Source organism: Manis javanica, chromosome 16 (genome assembly GCF_040802235.1).
Source record: "Manis javanica isolate MJ-LG chromosome 16, MJ_LKY, whole genome shotgun sequence".
NCBI lineage: Eukaryota > Metazoa > Chordata > Mammalia > Pholidota > Manidae > Manis > Manis javanica.
The window spans coordinates 39,537,501-39,562,319 of record NC_133171.1 but is presented as its reverse complement, the minus strand read 5'-3'; positions in this window follow the sequence as shown (position 1 = coordinate 39,562,319).

The following is a 24,819-nucleotide window of genomic DNA, read 5'->3' as shown; positions in this document are numbered from 1 at the left end:
TGGAAGTACGAATGTGTATTTAGAACCTTACTACTTTTCTTTTAAGAGTTCTTTGTTATAAAAGTAAGCAAAATAATTCTAAAATTCTAGAAGCTGTTCTCAAGATTTTTTTTAAATCATCAAATAGTATTTTCTGTGAGATTTACTGTTTCAAGACTCACTATTGCATACCTCTATTTCCTACATTCCAAACAAATATTTTCTTTATTTTTATACATTTAAGATTCTATATATACCCTAAAACGTCATAAAAATTATGTATTTTTTCAATAAGATAGAATGTGGGACCCAAAGGATATGTGTACGAACACTAAAAAGTACATGAAATATTAAGTTTGAGAAACACTATTTTAATTCATTTATTTGGTTTCATCCAAAGTTTTTTCTTAAGATAGCAATTTTCTATTGAAAATCTGAGCCTATCATTTTAGGCTAACTTTAGATATTAGACTTGTTTCTGTAAGGATTGTGTTAGTTACTTAGGGAAGACATAACAAGATGGGGCTTTTTATTGGTTAGATTTTAAGTCACAGAATTAGACTTCCCAACCATGGTTAATTACCATAAGTACCGCCATACTTAGGCAAGTTCCAAATATTTCATTCTGGGTTTCTTTGCATATCCATATGAATTGAGGAAAAAAGAGGAAAGAGAAAGAAATGATCAAAGAGAAGGAAGGAAGGAAGGAAGGAAGGAAGGAAGGAAGGAAGGAAGGAAGGAAGGAAGGAAGGAAGGAAGGAAGGAAGGCAGGAAGGAAGGAAGGAAGGGAGGGAGGGAGGGAGGGATAAAGGCAAGAAGAAAAAAGAAAGGAAGGAGCAAAAAGCAGAGCAGCAGCCCAGTTTCCCTCTGAGACACTGATGCCTGGGCACCTTCCCCCAACCTTTTCAGGGACCAAGGTGAGAATGGGCATCCCCCTGGGTGCACAGGTTTGTGATCCCCAGGAAAACTCACAAATGAGCTCCAACGAGTTAGGGCTGGAATTAATCCCCAGTTACACAAAAGCACACACAAGCAAACAGGACCCGTCGCAGGCATTTGCAATAGGAAGCCACGCTGAGCGAAGCAGGCCAGGCGCCAAGAACACAACGCGAAGTGAGACCGCGGGGGTCCATGGTGTGCTCTTGGACCCAGCTTGAGAAACGAAAGCCAGGGTCTCACATGAGAACCACAGGCAGATTAAGACATGATCACAATCCAGGTAGGCTGAATACTGGTACATCAACAAGATTCACAGACACGGCCTTCTGTTACGCAGAGAGAAATCCAGTCGCCCAGGCTCAGAGAGTGGCCAAGCCTGGGCAGCACACACTGCTTTGCCTTTTCCAGTTAAAAAGCTACAAGCAGAGCCAGAGGGCAGCAAGAGCCCACCCCAAGCACGCAGTTGGGTATTTACTTATGCCTTGCAGTGGTTTGCAGCACACAACAGTACATCTGGATGACAGTAAGTAAACAAGACAACCTTATTAAAGCTGGAGTTAAAGAACGTAACAGTAGACTCCACGTAAGTATTACCACCAACTAGGTGTATGAACACAGACAGATCGAGTGTCCACTCATAGGTTTCATTAAAATATGCCAGTAGGTCTCTGTTCCATCCTCCCATTTTCACATCCCTGTCTTGGGTCCGAGGATGGTAGGTACAAAAAGAGGGAGAGAGGGAGAGAAAAATAAAAGAAATAAGAATGAAGGAAAGAAGTCCCGTCAAAGACAACAGTTATGCACATAAACTGGGTCATAAGAGTCGCTTCCACAACCCCTGCCAATTGCTGTTTCCTCTGATTCCTTAATTCCCAATGTCTTTAGAAAGCAAAATAATAATAGTAATAACTACGTTGCTGTTCATTCTGGGTCACAGAGTTAATCAGTTCCTGTAGTGTGCGAATACGGCGGGCTGTGGACTGAGGACATCTTTCATCGGATATTTTCATTTTTTTGCCTTTGGCAAAAATTCCACCAGTAGTAATAAATAATTCTATAACCCTAAGTGGATATTATTATTATTTTCAAGCATAAGCCACAGTGGCTCCTCGCCTGTCAGCTCTTCTGGAGTCGCAAATGCTATGTGCATACCTGTTGACAATTCCGTGGGTGAGGACAGCCCATGGTTCCCACTACCACACTTCTGTTCTTTCATCTTAATGGCGTCCCTGGAAAATTCAGCCCCGGAAGGGGAGAGGGACAGACTGAAGCAAAGGTGCAAATAGACGGTGTGGATTTTGCCTGCAGGGTTAGAATATACACCTACTTCTCGGATGTTTTGTTTCACTGGCAACTCATTTGATAGACTAGGGAATTGGATGAAAATACAAACCCACCACTATTTAAAGGACTAGCATAATGTCTTGCACGTAATAGGCACTAAAAATTGCTGAATAAATTTTTAAAAGTGAATGAGGTTCAAGATCTGTTTTGGTTTGCTTTTTTAAATCTACGGGCCTCCATTTTTCCATTTTCCTGTCTTCCTAATCCCTTTTGACTCTCACATTTCCCCCATCCCCTGGCTCCTCCTCCCTTCATAATGCCCGTTGGCTGGCCCCAATGCATTCCACCTGTCCTTAGGTATTATTTTAAACCTCTTATTTCCTCTTTCCAACAGAATGTGCTGTTCCAGTGAATCAAAGGTCCTGTTAGCAATCAGTCCCAATTATTTAATTAGATAACCAAATATTTTTAAATGTGTTACCTAGCATTGGGTGACCCTTTGTCTGTATCCATATCCTAAACTCAGCTAAGAAATTGTGAAACAACAGAAATTCCCAATGTAAACTGGCTGGAGACTAGTTGGACAGAACAGTTATTTGGAAGTGCTACTGAAATTACGTCATGTGCTGGTTGCCATCCCCAGCTGTAGAGGGCTGCCCCTCTTTATTAGGCTCAAAAACTGGAACACACACATTATTTTGGAAATAGTATGATTTCTATTAACAAGACGCAAAACAATAGAAGACTAAAATTATGAAAGAAAGGACGAGTAAAGTCTCCCTAAGGAAAACTATTTTAGAGTAGATTTGTAATATGGGAAAAACACTTAAGTTATTCCTAAGGGAATCACAGGCCCCGAAATTAATAGGATTCCTTTGAACACATTTTATTACTTTTAATCAGGTATTTCACCAGAACACTGAAGAATTCCAAAAATTGCAATTTTCAGCCTGCTTATAAAACTAGGCAAGTCAAACACTCAGAAGTAAATTACTGGTTTAATATTGCCAATATGGACAATAGTTTTATGGGGAGCTACAAAGCTAAGAAAACACAGTGGACTTAGACTACCAAAAACTAAGTTTATTCCCACCTTTGTCACTAACTAGTTGTTCAACCCTTACAACACAGAATCTTTAAGAAAAAAAAAAACATGCTTAATAAGTAAATCAATAAAGGGGCGAATGGCCCTGGGTTAGTCATTTTAATCATTGTGAACCTATAAAATAAAGGAGTTGAACCGGAAGTCTCTGTAGTTTCTTTCTAACACTGAAATTCTATAATTCACCCAACAATCCCCAAAGAGAGCCAGTGTGTATGTGCTGAAATAGGGATGGAGAAAAACAGGTGGCCACAGGGAATTCGAGATCAAAGAAGTATCTTTGGCCTTTAGCCATCTTCTTTCCCTCCCTTCCTCAGGCTGCAGGGAAGGCATAAGGGGTGTACGGATATCATGAGAGCTTTCCCTGTTGGTGGTACTGCCCCAGGCATCAAACGTCATCACCACTCTTATGTCCATTACAAACCTGAGGTCACAGATGCAGAGGAGAAAAAAAGTCTATAATTCAGCATCAGTGAGCTGACTACTTTAAATAACCATTTCTGAAGCAGTTATAGTTCACCCATATGAGCTTAATGGTTTGCATAATAGAGGCATCAGCCCTTACTTTATTGAGCATTAGAATTCATAAAAACAGAATGAAAGTTGCTTAAAGATAGGAGAAAAGTTTTCCTACAATATAAGGGAGCACAGAAAGTTCCCCCATATACCAAGACACCATTAAAGGCAACCATGTTTAGAAACAGATTTCACACTCCAGGCAAATGTGTGTTAGGTCTGGGGCATTTCCTCACCTTCTATATGCTCACAATTTTTTTGTTTTTTTTTTTACTTATCTAAATCAAACAAGAAAGTGATCAATTCCATCATTTGAGTCTTAAAATAATTTTGAGGAGAGGAAGGCAGAGACAAGAGTTTCAAATATGGCTCAGCTCACAACTAGCTCTCTGACCTTAGGCAGTCCTTTAATTCTAGACCTCAGGTTCCATTTGTTTGAGGCATTTAGGCTAAATAATTTCTGAGAACATACATTGCCATATTACATGTTCTAATGACTCTGATGTACAGCACATGATGGTTATTCTCTTAGAGCTATTTTTAAGTGACATTGAAATTTACATAGCTAGGGAACTTAGACATTAGTTTTCAAAACATTCTTCTGACATATATAAGAAATTCTGGCAATCTACCAAAAACAAGGCAAAATAAATACCAATCCATAATATTTTGATGTCAGTATAGAATGCAGATCTTCAAGAAAGGAATAGCCAGTTTCCTTCAGAAAAATCTCTGCTAGTCAGAAAAAAGATTACCATACTAAGAATGGCAGCCTATCATGAAAACCTAGCCAAACTATATACATTCCAAGGGATCAGGAATAATTATTTTGAATGAACAGTAATAATATGAATTTGCTAATATTTATTGAGCACTCACATTCTGACTGGCATTATGGTAAGATTTAGGATGGATTATTTCATTTAATCCAACACAACATGGCATTTTACAAACTTTTTGAGAATTAAACTGAAAAAGATGTGTTTTTAATCATTCTGTAAATTTAGGAATTTTAGAAAGAGAGCTTGATTTGGGCTCTTTCTGAACACTGATGCCAAAGCTCATGTGAACCTACAGTCAGAGATAGGCCCTTGATTCTCAAGATATCTTCTCATAGCAAAGAGTACCTCTGTCATGTGGACATTATCAGTTGTTCGGGGAGTTCTGTAAATGACTTCAAATAAGGAAGAAATAATAGTAATAAATATGGTATCAAATCAATAGTTATATTAAATCTTATAATGCTTGGCAAATTTTGGCACTCAGTAAGGGTTACAAATAAATGACATATTTTTCTATTTATGGTTTTAAACATTTTCTTGTAATGTCCTGAAGTTAAAACCATGCTTCTGCTTTGGGTAAATTCAGTTTAACAACTGAAGAATAATTCTCGCCTTTCAGTTGCTTATGTTAATGATTAGAGTCGCTACAGAGAAGTCCATGGGTGAAACAGCTCTTCTTTAAGACTTCAGCTTTCAGCAGTCATCATACAAACATGTGAAATCCTACCTATATTTAACCAAGAAATTTTTATCTTTTGGTAGAAATTTAACTGCAGCATATTAACATTAAATTAAAACACCAAAGTTAATGGATGTATTTTTAAAGACTTAAAGGTTCCTTCCATATGGCATCTTCACTGCTTCCCTGTAACCTCCTCAAAATATTCCTGTCCAGGTATGAGAAAGAGGTTGAGTATGTTTCCCCTCAGAGAAAAGAATGAAAAAGTTAATCTTGCTCTGTCTTGCTTCTTGTTTTACTAGTGCCCCCTCTAGTGGAACTTTTTCAGTAATGCAGACTAAAAGAAAAAAAAGGAGGGGGTATTTTATGACACCCAAGCACATATTTTGTTTGCTTTTTTACATTTCCTTTTTAGAAACATTCTAAACAAAATGATGTGAAATAAACAAACATAATAGTGCATAATAGACGTACAATAGTTTCACCAGCAATTGTAATTAAACAACGGAGTGATAAAAATCTGCTGTATTCAGAATGGGAAACGTTTTCAGATGCAATGTGGCAGACAGACATGAAAACATATTTCGCCAGAATTCACTGTCATTCATTTTCTGACTTGACTTTTTTCCCTACATCAGCCTATTTGGCCATTAGCCTAAAACTTAGCTCCCAGTCACTTTCTCCTAATTTACAAAACTTATCTTCCTGTCTGGGTCTGCCATCCTTCCTCCCTAACATCGTTAGGTGGGTAATACCCTGCTTCTCTAACTTTTGCAATTCTTTTTCTGTCTGTAAATGGCATTGACGCCTTGGAACCAAGACAGATAAGCTAATTCTATTTACAATTTGTGGACACAGTTTCTCTAATAATTTCCTGGCATTACTTTTTTTCCCATGCTAATTTTATGTTTGTACCAGTTAGAAAAAAAAAGGAGAGAAACTACCCCCCGCTCCCCGCCCCAAATGACCATTCTCGGCACAGTCTCCTAGGATTCTTTCTGGAGGAGTCTTGAGCTTGGTGATGCATCTTGTTCTACAGGGATCTCTGTCAACTTCTCTTTTTATGCATTTAATGTGCTTCCCTGGTGATAGCCTAAGGGTGCTTTCACTAAACAATTAATGTAAGGCATCTCCTGGGAACCTAATGGGTATTTAGCAGTAAGTTCACTTCCAGTGAATTGTATAATGTGATATTTTGACAATGCATATAGAGAAGGTGTAGAAAGGTGAACTTTTCTCTAATACGGTAATAAACTACCTACCCAAACGCTTCACCCTTTTGCTATTGTTTGGGGACTAAGGAGAACCAAGCTGTAATTTAGGATATTACTGTATGTGCCTGCCTTTGCCATTTTGGCGTAATACCACACTACTGCTCACGCCTACTCATATAATGTACGAGTCTCAATCTATTAGCGAAAGTGAAATTTACTGTGACATTTTGATTCTGAAGCCGCAAGCAATGAAAGGTGTAGCACAGCACAGGATATTTGTATTATGTTAATAAAAAATGATGCTACCATATGATACTAATGCTGAGCAGAGAACACTGATTAGTATTTTCCCAACCAAAGTTACAGCCCAATTATAGATTTAGATTTAATCGCCTCATCAGCTGAATGAATATTATTTTAAAACGTTGCTCGAATTCTTTTGTTGGCCAGAAAAACTAAAACAATACAATGGATACCTAGCTTTTTGCCTTTAAGGTTTCCTAAATAAAGATCACTTGTATTTGAAGAAGATACTGTCAGAATAGTACATTTTCATAACTCGGGATATGTTCTTTAACCAGAGTAAGATTGTTAGCAGCAGCAAACAAACTAAAAAAAAAAGCAAACATATTTCTAAACAAATAGATTTTGACTTAGTAATAGTAAAGTAAGAATTTATATATTATTTCAACTTGAAACATGTTTGAAAAGGCATTTCCTTGTCATTGTTCATCCTGCTTGCCTGAAGTAGTCTTATAATATATGCAATGATAACTACATATGTGTGCGTATATATTAGGGAAACACATACATTCATATAGATGATTCAAATGTCTTTTTAAATAAATCTGGCAATTTCCAAAGTTAACAGAGAGCAGTCACCATTCTAAACTCTCGTCATTTAAATTCACAGAACATACTTCATTTTTGCCTGCCCTCCCAATGCAGTTCGCATTCACACTTTGATTTCATACCAGTGTCTTCTTCCTCTTATCAGAAAAATACTGAACGAAAAACCCATAATACCATATAAGCATGCAAACAACCACCTCCCCTCCCAAGGAAGGAGAAATTATTGTTGTATTATCATTGTTAGTGCTCCTGTCTTTTCAGATCCATAGTAATTGATGAATATTTTTGTGGCATCTTAAGAAAATGAATTTTAACTCTGCAAATACCTTCTCCAAATCAGAATTCAGATGATTTTAGTGACTATCCACAAAATCGTTATTTCCCAAGGAAACCAAATGTGGGCAGTAACGATTACAAATCAATTACCATAAAAATATTTCATCATTTTTGCTCTCCTCTTCCATATCCTTGGGGCTCTCAACTGATATTTTCCTCCGTACGTACAGCCATCTCCGTGTTCCTGCCTGTGAAGCTTATTAAGCAGGCATTGCCTGCTTGAATTACTACTGAACTTATGTAGCAAACTCCTGTGTTGTGAAAAGAATTGCATAAACAGCTGCATCAATCTATTAAGCATAGCAATTGCATTATGAGGTCAATAAAAGATTGTAGGCAAGATATCTGGAAAGTAATTACTTCTCTTTAATGAATATATTGCCTAGTAATTTCTGAGTGCTGTAGGCATAACAGTGCTGTATGTTTTATAGTTTATAAATAAATAGTTATTACCTTACACAAAGAGTAGAAATACATCCTTTGAAGAAAAGTTAATTTGTTGTAAAGAGACACATTTTGCTTAAACTACTTACATATAATGGATTATCAAGTAATTCCAATATGCTGTAATTGAGAATTACCTCTCTCTCAATGTAGAATATTCAATTGCATTTTATACCTTTCAGAGAAAACTGTATTTTCACCTCAGCTACTCTCCTCTCCATTAAAAGCACGATTTATAGCATATATTTTATGTAGGGAATAATGGCAATATAAACTCAACCTTATGCTCTGAATAACTTAGAATTATTTCTTTAAATATATTTGCATGCAAATTACATGATATAGTTATTCTCACATAGCAGTCTGGCTTGCCTTACTTTTTTTTCTAGCAGCCCATTTCTCAAGCTGTAACCTCCACATTTATTGGGAATTGCCCATGTAAGTGTGCATACTTTGCATGAGTGTTTGCAGTCTCTCTCTCACCTAAACAGTACTCAGATTAGAGTACTTGTCATGTTATATCATTTATTAGATATTATCAGAGATGGTTTCACTGAGTTACTAATTTCCCATTTTATGAAATAAAACCATGGTCAACTCTCTTGATATTTTCAGAGAGATTAAATAAAGAGTCTGAAGGGCCTTTTGCCAGCATGCAGAGTGCTCAACTGCCTTTCATAATCCTTGAGATACTGGGTTAGGAATCACAGAGGAAGAATATCTTCTGCAGAAACAGAAACTGTGACAAGCAGCAATTGTTAATGCTCTCTTGTTAGTACCACCTGTTTATTTCTAAAAAGCTCTAATCTCTTTACAGACTCCAAGCACCAATTGAAAAATCACTCCCGTTTAGTGGTTAGAATGAAGTCCTGCCCAGAATTTTGAAAGTGCAAAGAATCACCCAGTTCTTTAAACTTGACTTGTAGTTTCTTTTAACTTTTTCATACTTTCTACATGCAGATGAAAAACCCCATCCATGTTTGAAGATGACACTAAGAATTATGTATTTCACCTAACTCACAAAACTGGGCATTTCTTAGGCCACAAAATAAGTGGCAAAAGAAAGCAGCCAACAATATTAGTAGGGAAATCAGTGTCTGCTACAAAGCTGACCAGCAATTCCAAAACGCCGATGCAAGTCATCCTGATGCCATGAGATGCTCTAATTGCAGAAGGGTAAGGAGATAGAGTCTTATTCTAGCCTTCATCATCCATGCATTGAAATTCCACGTGGTCTGCAAAAAAAATAGCTTCAGATGCCACTCCTGTCTCTAACCATGTAACCTCTGGAGACTTTTGTGTCTCTAAGCTTTCATTTCTCCATGCATAAAAATTCCCCTTAGAAGAGTCACAGGCCCTCTCAAGCTTAAACTTTCTGTAAGTTCAAATTGAGGAGGAAAGCAGCAATGTTGCTCAATGGCAGAAGGAATATGATAGCAGAACATAAAAGTTAGTGTCTACCAAGTGTCTGAGATGTTCCTGGTTCTGCTTCAGTGTTTTACACATTATTAGCTCAGTATTCTTCACAAAAAAATCCAATGAGGCAAGCATATTATTACTCCCATTTTATTACTGAAGAAATTGTGACACAAAGAGGTTATAAAAGCACAGAACGAGGAAGTAGCAGGACCAGGGTATAAAACCACTCCTGTCTAGGGTGGCTGCTCGCTACTCCATCCCTACAGAAGTGGCAACACAGAATTGGTAGCGTGGGAAAATGAGGGATACCAGGAAAAGAAACCCGAGCCTAGTGAGCAGATGATCTCACAAATGGGTAAGAACGGGCTTTGAGGACTTATATTTTGAAGGACCAAGTAAACAATTATTCACTTGACTTAGTATTGGGTTTTCTCGTCTGATACCATTTACAGATATCAACCTCACTTACACTGAATAGCTGCAGAAAAATGACATGACTTATTTTTCATAGATGAGCACCCATTTAGCCAGATAATGGATTACTCATGCTAGTATTTAAAACAAAACAAAACAAAACCTACTTTAACTAGGATTGTATAAGTACCCTTCCATTCAGCATTGAAAATGAAAGATATCTGAGAAGTTACAGCAAAAGAGAAATAATCCAGGAGTTTGAAGCCATAAATTCTGTTCCTGGGTCCATTGCTTACTAGCTCTGAAAACTCAGCCACGTCTCATCTGTAAAATGAAGGTTGATTCCAGTTTCTAATCCACCTGTCATATTTTAGAATTATTTTCTCAGCTCCATGATCATCATTAACAGAGTAAGATTATTAAGGCAAACCCACGTGCATTTTAACATCAAGTCTCTCATTTGGCAAAGCTGAATCATCTGGGCTGCTGATGTGCACCTTAACAAATTTAGTTTAATACTTATGTCTGAAATATTTACTGAGCGCCTACTCCATACACAAATAATTAAACTATAGCTCCTGCACTGGAAGAGCTCATATTCTAGTATGATTTAATCGCTTGATCACTTAACATATTACTGTTGCTGTCCTAGAAATAAGCACAATATTTTTTATTATACCATCACTGACAACAATATTAATCAAATTTTAGTTTGTATACAGGAACTACAGGGAGAGCTTGCAGAATCGAAATGCAGATTCTGACCTAGGAGGTCATAGGACCAAATATTCCAGGAGATTTAAAGCAAATGGTCTAAGTGTGAGAAACAGTAAACCCAAACCCTGTCTTAAGTGTGCTCAACACCTTAAGACTTACACAACACAATAGCCAGCCTCTCAATATTATTCCAAGTTTAAGCAAAATCCAATTTGCAATGACAACTCTACCTGGCAGGCTAAAAAATTAACAGTGTGTTGAAGCTGTTTCCAAATCACTAGGAAATGACAGTAACTAAGCCCTCCTCAATCAATACAGGCAGGCCAGAGGATGACAGAGGTAAAGCCCAAGAAGCAGCGAGTCCAGAGCTGACTCAAGAACCAAGGACACCGGAAAGGATAAAGCGAAAGAACTTCACTGAGTTTGAACAGGTTGGAAGTGGAGTGAGAAAGCCAGTTTGAATTATCTTCCCAAGTCCCAGAATATGATAGATAGCACAATTTTTATTACAAAGGTATGAAATTCCATTAACATTTAGTAAGTTAATAGACTGTAGTTATGTGAAGTCAGGCAGGAAATCACTCTTCTCATTTGACTTCCAGAAATTGAATATTTTTCCTGGCAAATCTTTAGTCAGGTCAAAACATACCAGAGTTTAGGAGCCTGAGAGCAATTAATGATATCAGCTGACTCTACTAAGAAGTAAAGAAATAGGATGTACTACAGATGTGTCTGTAGATGTAGCATTTTCTACATCATAGCTCTTTCACAGCCACTAATCCATGAGGTTTAACAGTAACTACTACCAGTATTAATAACATTCCCGTATATATTACTGTAATTACTGCTATTACTACCACTATTATTCACATAATGATTTCTTTCCTGTTTAAAAGCACTTTTAAATATATCTGTTTTGAAGCACAATAATTCACTATCACAATATAAGCTGGTCCTGGGGACAGTAGTACAGCATGGAAAAAAAAGTCATTGACTCTGTAACATCTTAGAACATTGATAGACAGTAACTGCACTATTGGGGGTGAGGATTTAATATGGGTAACTGTTGAACCACTGTGTTGTATATTTGAAACAAACATAAGATTATATATCAACAATACTTTAATAAAAATAAAAAATATATATATGTCCCTTTTTGTTACTCACATCCCTCCCCTTTGAGGTAAGTAAGGCAGAGGCTATTATCTGTAATTTGCAAATGGACAAAAAGAGTCTCACGATCAGTTACTTTGCAAGTAATTGAAAATTACCAAGCAAAAAGGGAAAAATAAAATGCATTCCTAGAAGAAAGGTCTAAAAATGATTCAAGCATGAAAAATCTTGGTCAAGAGTACAATTGGTTCTTGACACCTAGAGTTTATGATGTTAGTTAATGTTTTTTTGGACTTGCCAAAGTTAGGAATATTATTTTCTCTAGGCCTATACAGCCTTCAGTTCTTTTGATGACAGTGAAGCAAAATTTCAAGTCTCAAAAAACCAAAGGCTGTTGGTAAAAGCATTCATGAGCTCCGTGTTATATCAAATGCATGCAGTATCAAAGAATATCCAGGTGATAGGATATTCAGCAATGCCTATGGCTTTGTGCCCCAACTGCTGACTCTTCTAAAACCCAAACATTCCCAGACTCACGAGTGGGCTTTCCTTAGGGATGGGCTGATAACCTGGGTCTGGCCCCAGTTTCCAGCCCATTCCTAATAAATGGAAGTTCTAACAAATGGGGAAGTAAACTAACCTTTTCATTTCAATTTTTTTTCCAAGAGCAGAAATTGTGGGCTTCTGGTAGAATCTAGTTATGACTTCCTTTTGACTTATTTGAAATACAAAGGGCTTTTTCTCCCCTAATCCAGCCATGAATGTATAATATTTAAAAAAAGAAAGCAATTGGGATTCCTAAACAGATTATGTTTAAGCAAAATTTTTGAAAATGTTATTCATGTCCCTTCCATGTGAATACACAGCCTTGCTTTTAGAGAAAAGAGTTCTTAAGAACAAGGGCCATAATCTACTAATCATATCTGTTCCTAACAGAAGAAAATTATTATATGAAGGTAACAGGCTCTCACCATTTGAGCATTTTTCCAAGGATTTCATGAGAAGGGATATTGTAAAACACTCTATATATGAGTCAACACCACAGCAGGGCAGGATCCTTATTATATACCTTAAACATACGAGTTACCTAGGCATGTCTCCTACTCATGATGGATCATAAATCTACTATTAGTGAGGATATACTCAACCCTCACAACCATGTGCCTGAGGGAAAAGAGTTTCAACTATTCGTTTCTTCTTAATCACTCAAAACCTAAAGGTAGTAACTGCTTTCAGCAGTTGGAACTTCGATTTCTAGATTAACTGAATATTTCCTGTACTTTAGAGTTATAGAATCAAGATTGCTACATATAAGAAGTGAATGTAGCACACATTTATTCCAACTTCTTGCATTTATAGATAAGAAAACCGAAGCCAGATGGATATGTCAATCAATAGTATTGCTTCACTCCCTAAGTTTGTTTTAGAGAAGACTGATATATGTAAAAATCTTCGAATACCTAAAGCACAGGCAAGTTTTTTCATTTTCAATCACACCCTCGTTAATCAAAGCACACGAGGTAGCAATTAAGATCAACTTGGCCTGGGATGGTTTCTTACTGCATGTTTTACTTTAATATTTCTTCACCCCTTGGTAAAGATTTCTTCTACCTTTGGATTCTTATTGTGCTTAAAATCTACACCCCAGCTAAGCTAATCTACACCACAGCTCAAGCTCTGTGGGCAGACAATTTGGTTCCAAAACCTGGTTCTACCACTTATTGACTATGTGACCTTTGAGATAATAATAGCAAAACAGTGGCTGGATACTTCTAATGATGTATGTTCTAAGATAAGAAAATCATATAATGCTGTAAAAGAACATCTTTATTTATCACCTTTCTCCAATTCATTCAGGATATTTTGCATCCAGAACATTTTATAGAGGTGATCTAATTTATCATACTGCCCTCTATGAGATAAGGTGATGTTATATTAACCTAATCCCATTGTAATAATAATAGTTCATATTCTATGTAGATTTAGATATATCAGGCATCCAATCATGATCAAAGATATAACATGTAGAAAACTCCTTTTAGCATGACTGAAACACAAAATAAATGTCTGTCATAAACCCCAAACTAGCTTAATAAAAGTTCTGTGCATTATTTTCCAAATATAGCAAATCAAGTTTAAAGAAATAAAAGGATTTTTCTAAGTTTTTGCACCAAGATTGTGACAGAACCTAGACTAAGAGCCAGATCTGTTCTCTTTATCTTTTTGCACAATTTCTGCAAAACTACACTATGGCCTTTTAAGTTATCACCTTTAGGTGATGTCCCTGGTGGAAGTCCTTTGGAAGGAGAGAATAAAGCAATGCCAGTTCTCAGGCTGCTTTTAAATACTATAATATATACCCTAGCCTCCAAGCATAATAAAGATTTCTCTGTCTTTATAATAATTGCTATATGAGAACTATTTGAAACACCAAAGTGTACTGCTTTGCACTGTTGGCTTTTGAGCTCATAAGTTTATGAAAACTTCCTTTGTGGTAAGAAGCACTTCAACACATCATTCACTTCTTAAGCAAGTCCGAGAAAGGGAGAAGATCTAAACAACTTTTGACACCACTCACGTTCTCTATTTAAAAACAACGCAATCCCTTTTAGCATCTAAAAGACGAATGTGGCCTCTGAGATATGTATGATGTTTAAGGCTGCCAATATCCATACTGAATAGTAAATTTAAAAAGAGGTACATATACACATTTGAGTTCTTTTTCTCTGATAAAGTAGATGTGCAAAATTTTATAATACATGGTCATTGCTTACTAAATTCCATCTTCCCATTTGAAATAAACTTGACTGTTAGAATATGGGCATGTCTAAAGATGTTAAAAGCAAATGATGGGATTTCAGTCGTCTCCTGCCAGCAGCCCTCACTCCTTTCTTAATTTTTAGCATGCCGTGGGTATAGCAGTGGATATTACTGTGCTGATGTCTCATCCTACAAGTCTTGGCAAAGACCAAATTTAAAATCATACTTCATTCAGGGGGATATTCAACCCAGAATCAGACTCCCTGCATTATGTAACAGGCAAGATTAAGTCAGGTAGTGGAATCAGTAACAGAAGATTATTCAAGAAAAGACAGACACATTTGAATGTGCCAATCAGAATGTGCCAAGGGATAGAGTTGAATCAGAAGTACATAAAAAGATAGAAAGAGGATCAAATGAGATGGTTTTTTTAATCCACCTTTATGGGAAGGTGGAATAGACATACTTTTCCTGCTACTGTTCCTTCTGTTGAGTACCACTGAAATCCCTAGACATTGAAATCGTTCCCCTCCGGGGATACATTCCAAGACTCCCCATGGAGGCCAGAAACTGAAGACAGTATTGAGCCTGATAGATACTTTTTCCTTTATATACATAACAGTGATAAAGTTTCATTTTAAGTCAGGCACGGAAAGAGATTACCAATAATAAAGTGAAACTATTATAACAATATGCCATAATAAAAATTATATGAATGTAGTCTCTCACTCTCTCAAAATAACTTATTGTTCTGTACTTGCCCTTCTTCTTGTGATGATGTAGGACAGTAAAATGCCTGTGTGATGATATGAAGTAAGGTGAATGATGTAGCCATTAGGTGTTAGGTGACTATTAACCTTCTAATAAGAAATCAGAAGGATATTCTGCTTCTAGACCACGGTTGACTACAGGTAACTGAAATCACAGAAAGTAAAACCACTGGACAGGGAGGACTACTATAATACATAAAACAAACCTAAGAAGACTATGAAAGGTGGGGAGAAGAAGGTAGACCAGCCAGGCACCTCAGATTTCAAATGACAGCATGATAGCAACTTACCCAGCTTTTCTTTTTGACTCATATCCCAGAGTTGGAGTGCAGGGAGCCAGCAATCCAGAAATGCCAACAGCCACAGAAACAATAAACCCTAATAGCTCTTTTTCTCTAGCCAACAGACCAAGAAAAGATCAGTCTAGCTAGACAGGAAAGTCTTAGATAAAACGCTCCACTCCAGCCAAACACCACAGAAAAAACTGTGGTCTCATGCCCCCCAGGCCAGCAAAGGGTGAGCTGGGAGCCTAGACTTCCACCCTTCCCAGAAGTCACCAGAAACTCCCAACTCCCAGGCCTCCTCCTCTGCCACTGCCAGGGTGACATCAGAGAAGGCTAAGTAGACAGCCAGGAAATGTCATCCTTGATCGTCTCCCTCATACACCCCTAACTCTGCATTGGAAACTACATAGGGAGCCCAGACTTCTACCACATTAGCAACAGTGAGGTGACCTCTCTTTCCTTACTGGGGTGATGTCAAAGGAGGCCTGCTGGAAAGCCAGGACTCCAAGTGATCGCAGTGACAACATCCCTCAGAATATGTCAACAGAGGCCATGTGGGGAACAGTACTGAAGTATACCTAACCTGTCAGCAGTGAGGTATCAATTCAGGCCACTCGAGGAATCAGAATCCATGCCTTTTACTCAGCAGCAACAAGAGAGTCCTCACGTCCTCAGGTGCCAGTGGAACATGAATATATACCTCCACCTGGCAGCAATGAGGTGGTCCTTGCCGCATGTCCCCTGCCACAACAATGTATGAGGAGAACAGCAAAAACAGGTTTAAATAAAATCACAGTCTAATGACACACAAATTGCACAGGTTTCAATAGAAAAATCACTTGTCATACAAAAATCCAGAAATATCTAACTTGAGTAAAAAAGACACCTTACCAAGATGAGATGTGATAATTATCTGACAATGAACTTAGAACAGTCATCATAAAAGTACTTCAACAAGAAATTATAAGCATGACTGAATCAAATAGAAAAAACAAATTCTCAGGAAAGAGAGCTTCAACAAAGAAATGGAAGATACAGGAAAAAAATGAAATAGAAATTCTACAACCAAAATAAAAACAACCTCAATGGATGGGCTCAATAGTAGTATGAAGGGGACAGAGAAAGGAATTAGTTAACTAGAAGAAAGAAGTAGAAGTTACCCAATCTGAACAACAGAGAGAAGATACATAAGAAAAAGATGGATGGAGCCTCAGGGACTAGTACAAAATACTGGGACTATAACTATAACAAAATATTTAACAACTGTGCCCTTGGAGTTCTGTAAGGAAAGTTAAAAAAATGAAATTTATAAGTACTCAAATAATAGCTGAGAACTTCTAAATATAACAAAAGAAATAAACCTACAGATTATAGTACCTGATAAATCTAAGACAGGATAAACTGAACAATATCTACATCAAGACACATGATAGTCAAACTTCTGAAAAGCAGACAAAGAAAAAATCTTAAAAGCACTGAGAAATAACATCTCAACTATAAAGGGAAACTAATTTGAATGACAGAATGTTTCTCAAGAAAAACCATAGAGACCAGAGGAAGTGGGAAAACATGTCCCAGTGCTAAAAATACTACCAATTCAGAACTCTATATCAAATTAAAATATCCATTAGAAATAAAGGAAAAATCGAAATAGTCTCAAATAAAGGAAAACTATGAGAATCTCTCTATCGCACATCTACTCTAAAAGAATGGCTAAGCAAAGTTCCCTAACCAAAAGAAATGATAACATGAGGAATCTTGAAACATCAGGAAGGTAGAAAACACAGAGTAAGCAAAAAAACTGTGGGTAACGCACTTTTCTTCTCCTATTGAGTTGTCTAATGTTTGAGGGTTAAAGATAAATTATAACACTGGTGTGATCCTAAATACCTGAAAAGAAAAGAATGAAGACAATCATAGTGAACAAAGGAAAAAGGATGTAAAGGAAGATAAAGTTTCTATACTTCACTCAAACTGGTAAAATTATGACTCCAGTCTCTGATAAGTTGTGTGTATTTAATGTAATACCTAGCACAATCACTTGTAAAGTTAGACAAAGAGATACTCAAAAACAGAACAGATATATCAAAATGGAATTCTTAAAACTGTCTAGCATATAGGAAGGCAAAGAAAACAGAAAAGTAGAAAAGAGAAACAGAAAACAAAAAACAACATGGCAGACTGAAGCCCTAATATATCTATAACTGCATTAAATTTAAATAGTCTAAATTTCAAGACAGGGTTTGGCAGAGTGTATTGAAAAGCAAGTCCCAGAAACATGCTGTCTACAAGACAGTCATTTCAACTATAATGATATAGGCAGGTTGGCAGTAAAAGAATGGAAAAACATATTTCATGGAAACACTAAGGAAAAGGAAGCAGGAGTAGTTGTATTAATATCAGATTTTTTAGAAAGACTTCAATGCAAAAGAAATTATCAGAGAATGAGGGACATTACAAAACAATATGACTCATCCACCAAGACATCATAATCCTACATATGTGAACATCAAACATCAAAGCAGCAAATACGTGAGACAAAAACTGACAATGTTGAAAGAATAATTAGTAAAATCTACAATTAGTTAGAAATTTTAATACCTCTCAAAAATACAACAATTAGACAAAAAAAACAGCAGAAATATAGAAGAAACTAATAACATGATATGCCAACAGATTCTACCCCACATTTATTGACTGCTCTACCCACCAACATCAGAATACACATTTTTTTCCAGGGCCCATGGAACATGTACCAAAATAGACTATATCCTGGTATATAAAACAAGACTTAACAAATTTAGAGGTACTGAAACCATACAGACAGTGTTCTCTGAACACACTGAATAAAACTAGAAATCAATAACCTAAAGATAATAGGAAATCTCCAAACACAGAAACTTAGAAACACACTTTTAAGACTGAATCAGTAAATAAAAATCTCCCCACAAAGAAAATTTCGGGACCAGATGGCTTCATGGGTAAATTCTACTAAACACTTTAAAAAATGAATGCAATCCTTCTCAAATGCTTCCAAAAAGTAAAAGAGGAAGGAACACTTCCAAACACAGTTTATGAGGCCAGTATTATCCTGATATGAAACCCAAAAATGGTCACTATGAGAAAAGAAAATTACAAGCCAAAATCCTTCACAAACATAGATGCAAAAGCTTCAACAAAATACTAGCAAACTGAATTCAACAGCATATTAAGAGGATTATACACCATGTTCAAGTAGTATTTATCCCTGCAATTCAAGGATGTTTCATTATATAGAAATCAACATAAGCCAAATTAACAGAATAAAGGATTAAAAACACATGAGCATCTCAAAAGCAGGAAAAGCACGTAACAAAATGTAATATCCTTTCATGATAAAAACTCTCCAAAATTAAGAATAGAAGGAATATACCAAAACCTAATAAAGACCACATATAATAACATCTAACAACTAACATCATACTAATTGTTAAAAACTGAAAAGCTTTTCCTCTAAGATCACAAACAGGGCAAGAATGACCATTCTCACCACTTCTATTCAAAATAATACTGCAAGTCCTAGCTAGAGCAATTAGGCAAGAAAAAGAAATTAAAGGCCTCAAACTAGAAAGGAAGAGTTAGATTGTCTCTGTTTGTAGATAACATGGTCTTATATACATAGAAAACCCTGAGGACTCCACCAAAAAACTGTCAAATCTAATAAATGAATTCAGTAAAGCTGCATGATACAAAAATCAATATACAAAAATCAGTTCATTTCTATACACTAATAATAACTATAAGGAAAAGAAATTAAGAAAACAGTCTCCTTTATAACAGCATCAAAACAATATAATACTTAGGAATAAATTTAACTAAGAAGGTGAAAGATCTGTATGCTGATAACTATAAGACATTATAGAAAGAAATTGAAGACACAGATAAATGGAAAGATAGCCTGTGTTCATGAATTAGAAAAATTAATACTATTAAAACATCCATAATGCCCAAAGTGACCTACAGATTCAATGCATCCCTACCAAATTCCATTGATATTTTTCACAGACAGAAAAAACAATTCTGAAGTTGAAGTTCATATAGAGTCATAAAAGTCCCCAAATAGCCTAAGTAATCTTAAGAAAGAAAAACAAAGCTGAAGGCATTGCACTTCCTGATTTCAAACTATATTGCAAAGCTATACATAGTAATCAAAACTGTGTTACTGGCATAAAAACAGACATATAGACCAATGGACTAGCATAGAAGACAGATCTCAAACCACACATACGTGATACGGTTAATCTTTGACAAGGGCACCAAGAGTACACAGTGGGGAAAGGATGGTCTCTTAATGAATATTGCTGGGAAAACTGGATATTGATATGCAGAAGAATGAAATTGGACTCTTACACCATATACAAAAATTAACTCAAAATGCACTAAAGCCTTAATTATAAGACCTGAAACCACAGAACCACTAGAATAAAACATAGGGGAAAACTCCTTGACATTAATTTTCATCTTGATAATAATTTTTTGACATAACATCAAAAAGACACACAAAAAAAGCAAAAACCAATAAATAGGACTGCATCAAACTAAAAAGTTCCCATACAGCAAAGTAAAAAACAAAAACCTACAGACTGAGATAAAATATTTCTAAATCATATATTTAATAAGGAGTTAGAAAAATGCATAAGGAACTCCTACAATTCAATAGCAAAAAAAACAAATAACTCTGATTTAAAGCAGGCAAAAGACCTGCATATAAATTTTTTTAAAGATGACATACAAATAACCAACAGGTATATGAAAACGTGCTCAACCTCTCTAATCAGGGAAATGCAAGTCAAAACTACAGTGAGAGAGCACTTCACACCTATCAGGATGGCTGTCATCAAAAAATACAAGAGTTAACAAGTGTTAGTGAGGATGTGGAGAACAGGGAACCCTTGTACATTGTTGGTGGGAATGTGAACTATTTTAGCCATTATGGAAAACACTGTGTGTAGCAGTTCCTCGAAAAATTAAAAATAGACTACCATATTATCCAGTAATCTCACTTCTGGGTATATTCCAAAGAAAATAAAACTGTATTTTGAAGTGATATCTGCATTCCCATGTTTACTGCAGCTTATTCACCATTGCTAAAATATGGAAAGAACCTAGGTTAAGTGTCTGTTGACAGATGAATAGATTATAAAAATGAATAGATTTTAAACTATATAAATGTATACATAAAGGAATATTATTAAGGCATTAAAAAAAAAAAGGAAATCCTGTCAGAACTCCCCAAAAAAGCCTCATACACATGTGGTCAACTGATTTTGACAAAGGAGAAAAATCAGTTTGGTTGAGAAAAGATAATCTTCTCAAAAAATGGTACTGGAGTGAAAGGATAGCCATGGGCAAAAAACAAATTTCTACCTAAACATCACATCTTATACAAAAATTAAGTCAAAATGGATCATGGACTTAAATTTGAAATACAAAATTATAGAACATTTAAAAGAAACATAGGAGATAATCTTCAGAATCTAGGAATGGGAACAGTTTTTAGATTGGACACCGAAAGTACAATCCATTAGGAAAAAAATTGATAAATTGGGCTTCATCAAAATTAAAATGTTTTGCTCTGTGCTAGACCCTACAAAGAGGATGAATAAAGAGCCACAGGCTAGGAGGAAGTATTGCAAATCATATCTGACAAAGGACTTGTATCAAGAATAAGTAAAGAACTCTCAAATTCAGCAGTAAGAGGAAAACAACCCACTTAAAAAATGGGCAAAAGACTTAAATAGACATGTCACTAGAAGATGGTAAATACGTACATGAAAATACTCGATATGATTAGTTATGAAAGAAAGGCATATCACAGTGGGATAATTCTCAAAAGCTCAAATTAGAAAGACTTACCAGTTGTTAGCAAAATGTGAAGGAACTGGAATTGTCGTACACTGTGACTGGGGTGTAAAATGTTAGTCACTTTGGAAAATAATTTGTCAGTTTCTTTAAAATTTCAGTATATACTTAATCATCTAACCTAGTCATCCATTCCATTTATTCACCCAAGAGAAATGAAGGCATATATCCACACAAAAACTTGTATACAAATGCTCATAGTACTTTGATTTGAATTGTCAAACATAATCCAAATGTCTATCAGTAGGTGAATGAATAAAAAAGTTATATAACCATATAATTGAATGCCACTCAGCAATAAAAAGGAATGAAGCATTTGATATATGTAACATAAATCACATAATAATTATGCTAAGTGAAGGAAGAAAACAGTACACACTGTGTGATGCATGTATATAAATTACTAGAAAATGCAAACTATTCTACAGTGATAGAAAGTGGATCAGTGGTTGCCTGGAAATGAGAGAGGTGGAAAAGAAGTAAGAGGGAGAGATTACAAAAGGTCATGAAGAAACTTTGGGGAGTGATCATAGTTTCATTATCTTGATTATGGTGTTATTTTTCAGAAACACATACATTATCAAATTTATCACATTGTACAATTTAAATATGAACCATTTAAGATGGTATTGAAGGTATGTATCTTATGTCAATTATTCCTCAATAAGTTGTTTTTAAAATTCATTATGCTTAGAATACAGAAAGCTAAAAATTTGTCATTCTTACCTTCACTCAAATAATCCAGAATATCAGCAAAGTCAAAACTTTTCTGCATTCCATTAGAGCTGGAGTTTCAGGGAAACCAACTGTCTCACCTGAGAGGGATTATCCCCCTGGCAAGTTCACTCTGGATTCAGTAAGACCGAGTAACAACAGAACATTAGGGGTCAAGGGGTTTACACCTGGCTTTATTCTCACACTAGAGGGCTGGTATCACATCTGCCTCTGCAGCATTCACAATCCGTCTCCGTCTCTGCCTCTGGACAGAGCAGTGGGTGGAGCTCTTTATATAGTAACAATGACAATGGCTCATTGTCTACAGGTGTGAAAGCATTAGCCTAGCAGTAGACCAGCTACATCATCAAGTATTTTAGGATCAGGTGAGGATCCTGGCCATAGGAACTTTCATTATTCCCCACACCAACTAATCAGAAATGTAAGTAATGACAGGAGCCTCCAAGAAGAGTCAAGATGCCGGGTCATTTTTGCTTTGGGTAGAGGCAGGACTCCACATAAGGCAGTAATAAGATTTCAGCCAAAACTTTAAAAAAATCACTAGATGATAAGTGTGAGAGTATAGAGTGTTAAAGAACTCCAGACCTGAAGGGAATCTGTAAACACTCAAATGTGCTTTTCTCCAGAGGTTGCATAAGAAAGATTAAAGACAGTAAAAGAGCTGAGAATGCCTCCACAATGGTGAACAACTTGGAGAAAAAGAACAGTAAGCATGGCTAGAGAGATACGAGCCCTTTCTCCCCTTGTCCTACCAAACAAAAGCCTTTACCCACTAGGAGAAGAGTAGCGAACTCTGTTGCCTTCAGGGCAAGGGTGAGGATCCACTGGATCTTTGGGAAGATGACAGAAAAAAATTATTCCACTCTGCTGAAAGGAAAGAAAATATCCTGGACCCACTCCCTTAGAGTCCAGAGAAGGAAAGAGGCAGGAAAACTGAAAAGGCCCTGCATGTGAGATCCAGAGACACAGCTCATGCCTGAGACAAAAGCAAAACCAGAGCAGAGAATGGTCCCTCATCCACCATTACAAAGCTAACGAAAGTCAAGTAACAAGTGAGAGTAGTGGATTGTTGGGAGAGACAAAAATGTGGAAACAGATTCACTCTTACACACAGGCACAAAGAAAAGGGAACCTAAAGTTGAAGGGGAAGCACACACTGAGATAAAACTTCTGGCAAACCAGCCACCATCAATACAGTTTAATGTTAGAGGAATTGAAAAAGTCTGGTGTACTGAGGATAATCACAGCAGCAATAAACCCAAACCCAGCTGAACTGAATAGATTGGCTCAGCCTCACTCGCATTAAAGTCCTAGCAAAAGAAAAGGCGTGCTCATTCCCAAGCATAAGATCTGCTTACATGGCTATCTACTGTCCTACATATGATGCCAGCTTTCAACCAAACATCACAAAACTCCAAAGAAACAACATACTACCAAGAGACTTAGCAATCATCACAGCTAGAGATGACCCAGATGTTGGGCTATCAGAGAATTCCAAGTAACTGTGATCATTATGTTAAAGGCTCTAGTGGAAATGGTGACCTTGTGAGGAACAGATGGAGAATTTAAACAGCCACGGTACCCGTAAAAAAGAGTCAGGTATTGTGTGGAATCAGGTTGCAATTACGTAAAGATGTGTATTGTAAACTCTGTGAAAACTCCAGCAAAACTTGCAAAATCAATGAGATATACATAAGCCAAGAATGGAGATAAAATGGAATCATAGAAATACTAATCCAAAAGAAAAGCAAAAGGGGGAATAAAGCAACAAAGGAAAACAACTAGCAATAGCCAATATTTCAATCATACCCATAATTATGTTCAATTAAACAATCTAATTGCATCAGCAAAAGAAAGAAATTATGCTGTCATATTGAGTGAAATCATATGTCTCAATATGTGCCACCTACAAGAAACCCATTTCAAACAAAATGATAAGGTTAAAAGTAGTAACAGGGAAAAAGATATACTAAATTAAGCTGAAATGGTATATTTCCATCAGACAAAACAGACATCAAATTACGACAGAAATATTACCATAGATAAATAAGAGCACTTCGTAAAAGGAGTCAGTTCACCATAAAAGGAGTCAGTTCACCACAAAGACATTTAAAAAATCCTAACATTTTTAATCCTACCAGCAGAGTTTCAAAATTTATGAAGTAAAAACTGATAAAACTGAAGAAAGTCTACAGTTGTACAGGGACATTGCAACATTCCTCTTTCACTAGTCAATAAAACAAGTAGACAGAAAGTCAATGTGAAAACAGAAGACCTGAATGAGCCTATCAATAAACTTGGCCTAACTGACATGAATAGAATGTTCTGCCCAACAACAGAGAATATATACTCTGTTTTTTCTTTTGTTATATTGAAGTATCATTGATATACAATCTTATGTTGCTTTCAAATATACAACACAGTAGTTTAATCGTCACCCATATTATTAAATTCTCACCCCCACTAGTGTGGTTACTGTCAACAGAATTTGACAGTTCAGAATTCTGACAAAAACTCAGAATTTTTGTGCTCCTTTATCCCCTTCACCCTCCCCAACTACCTACCCCAACAGCTCCCCC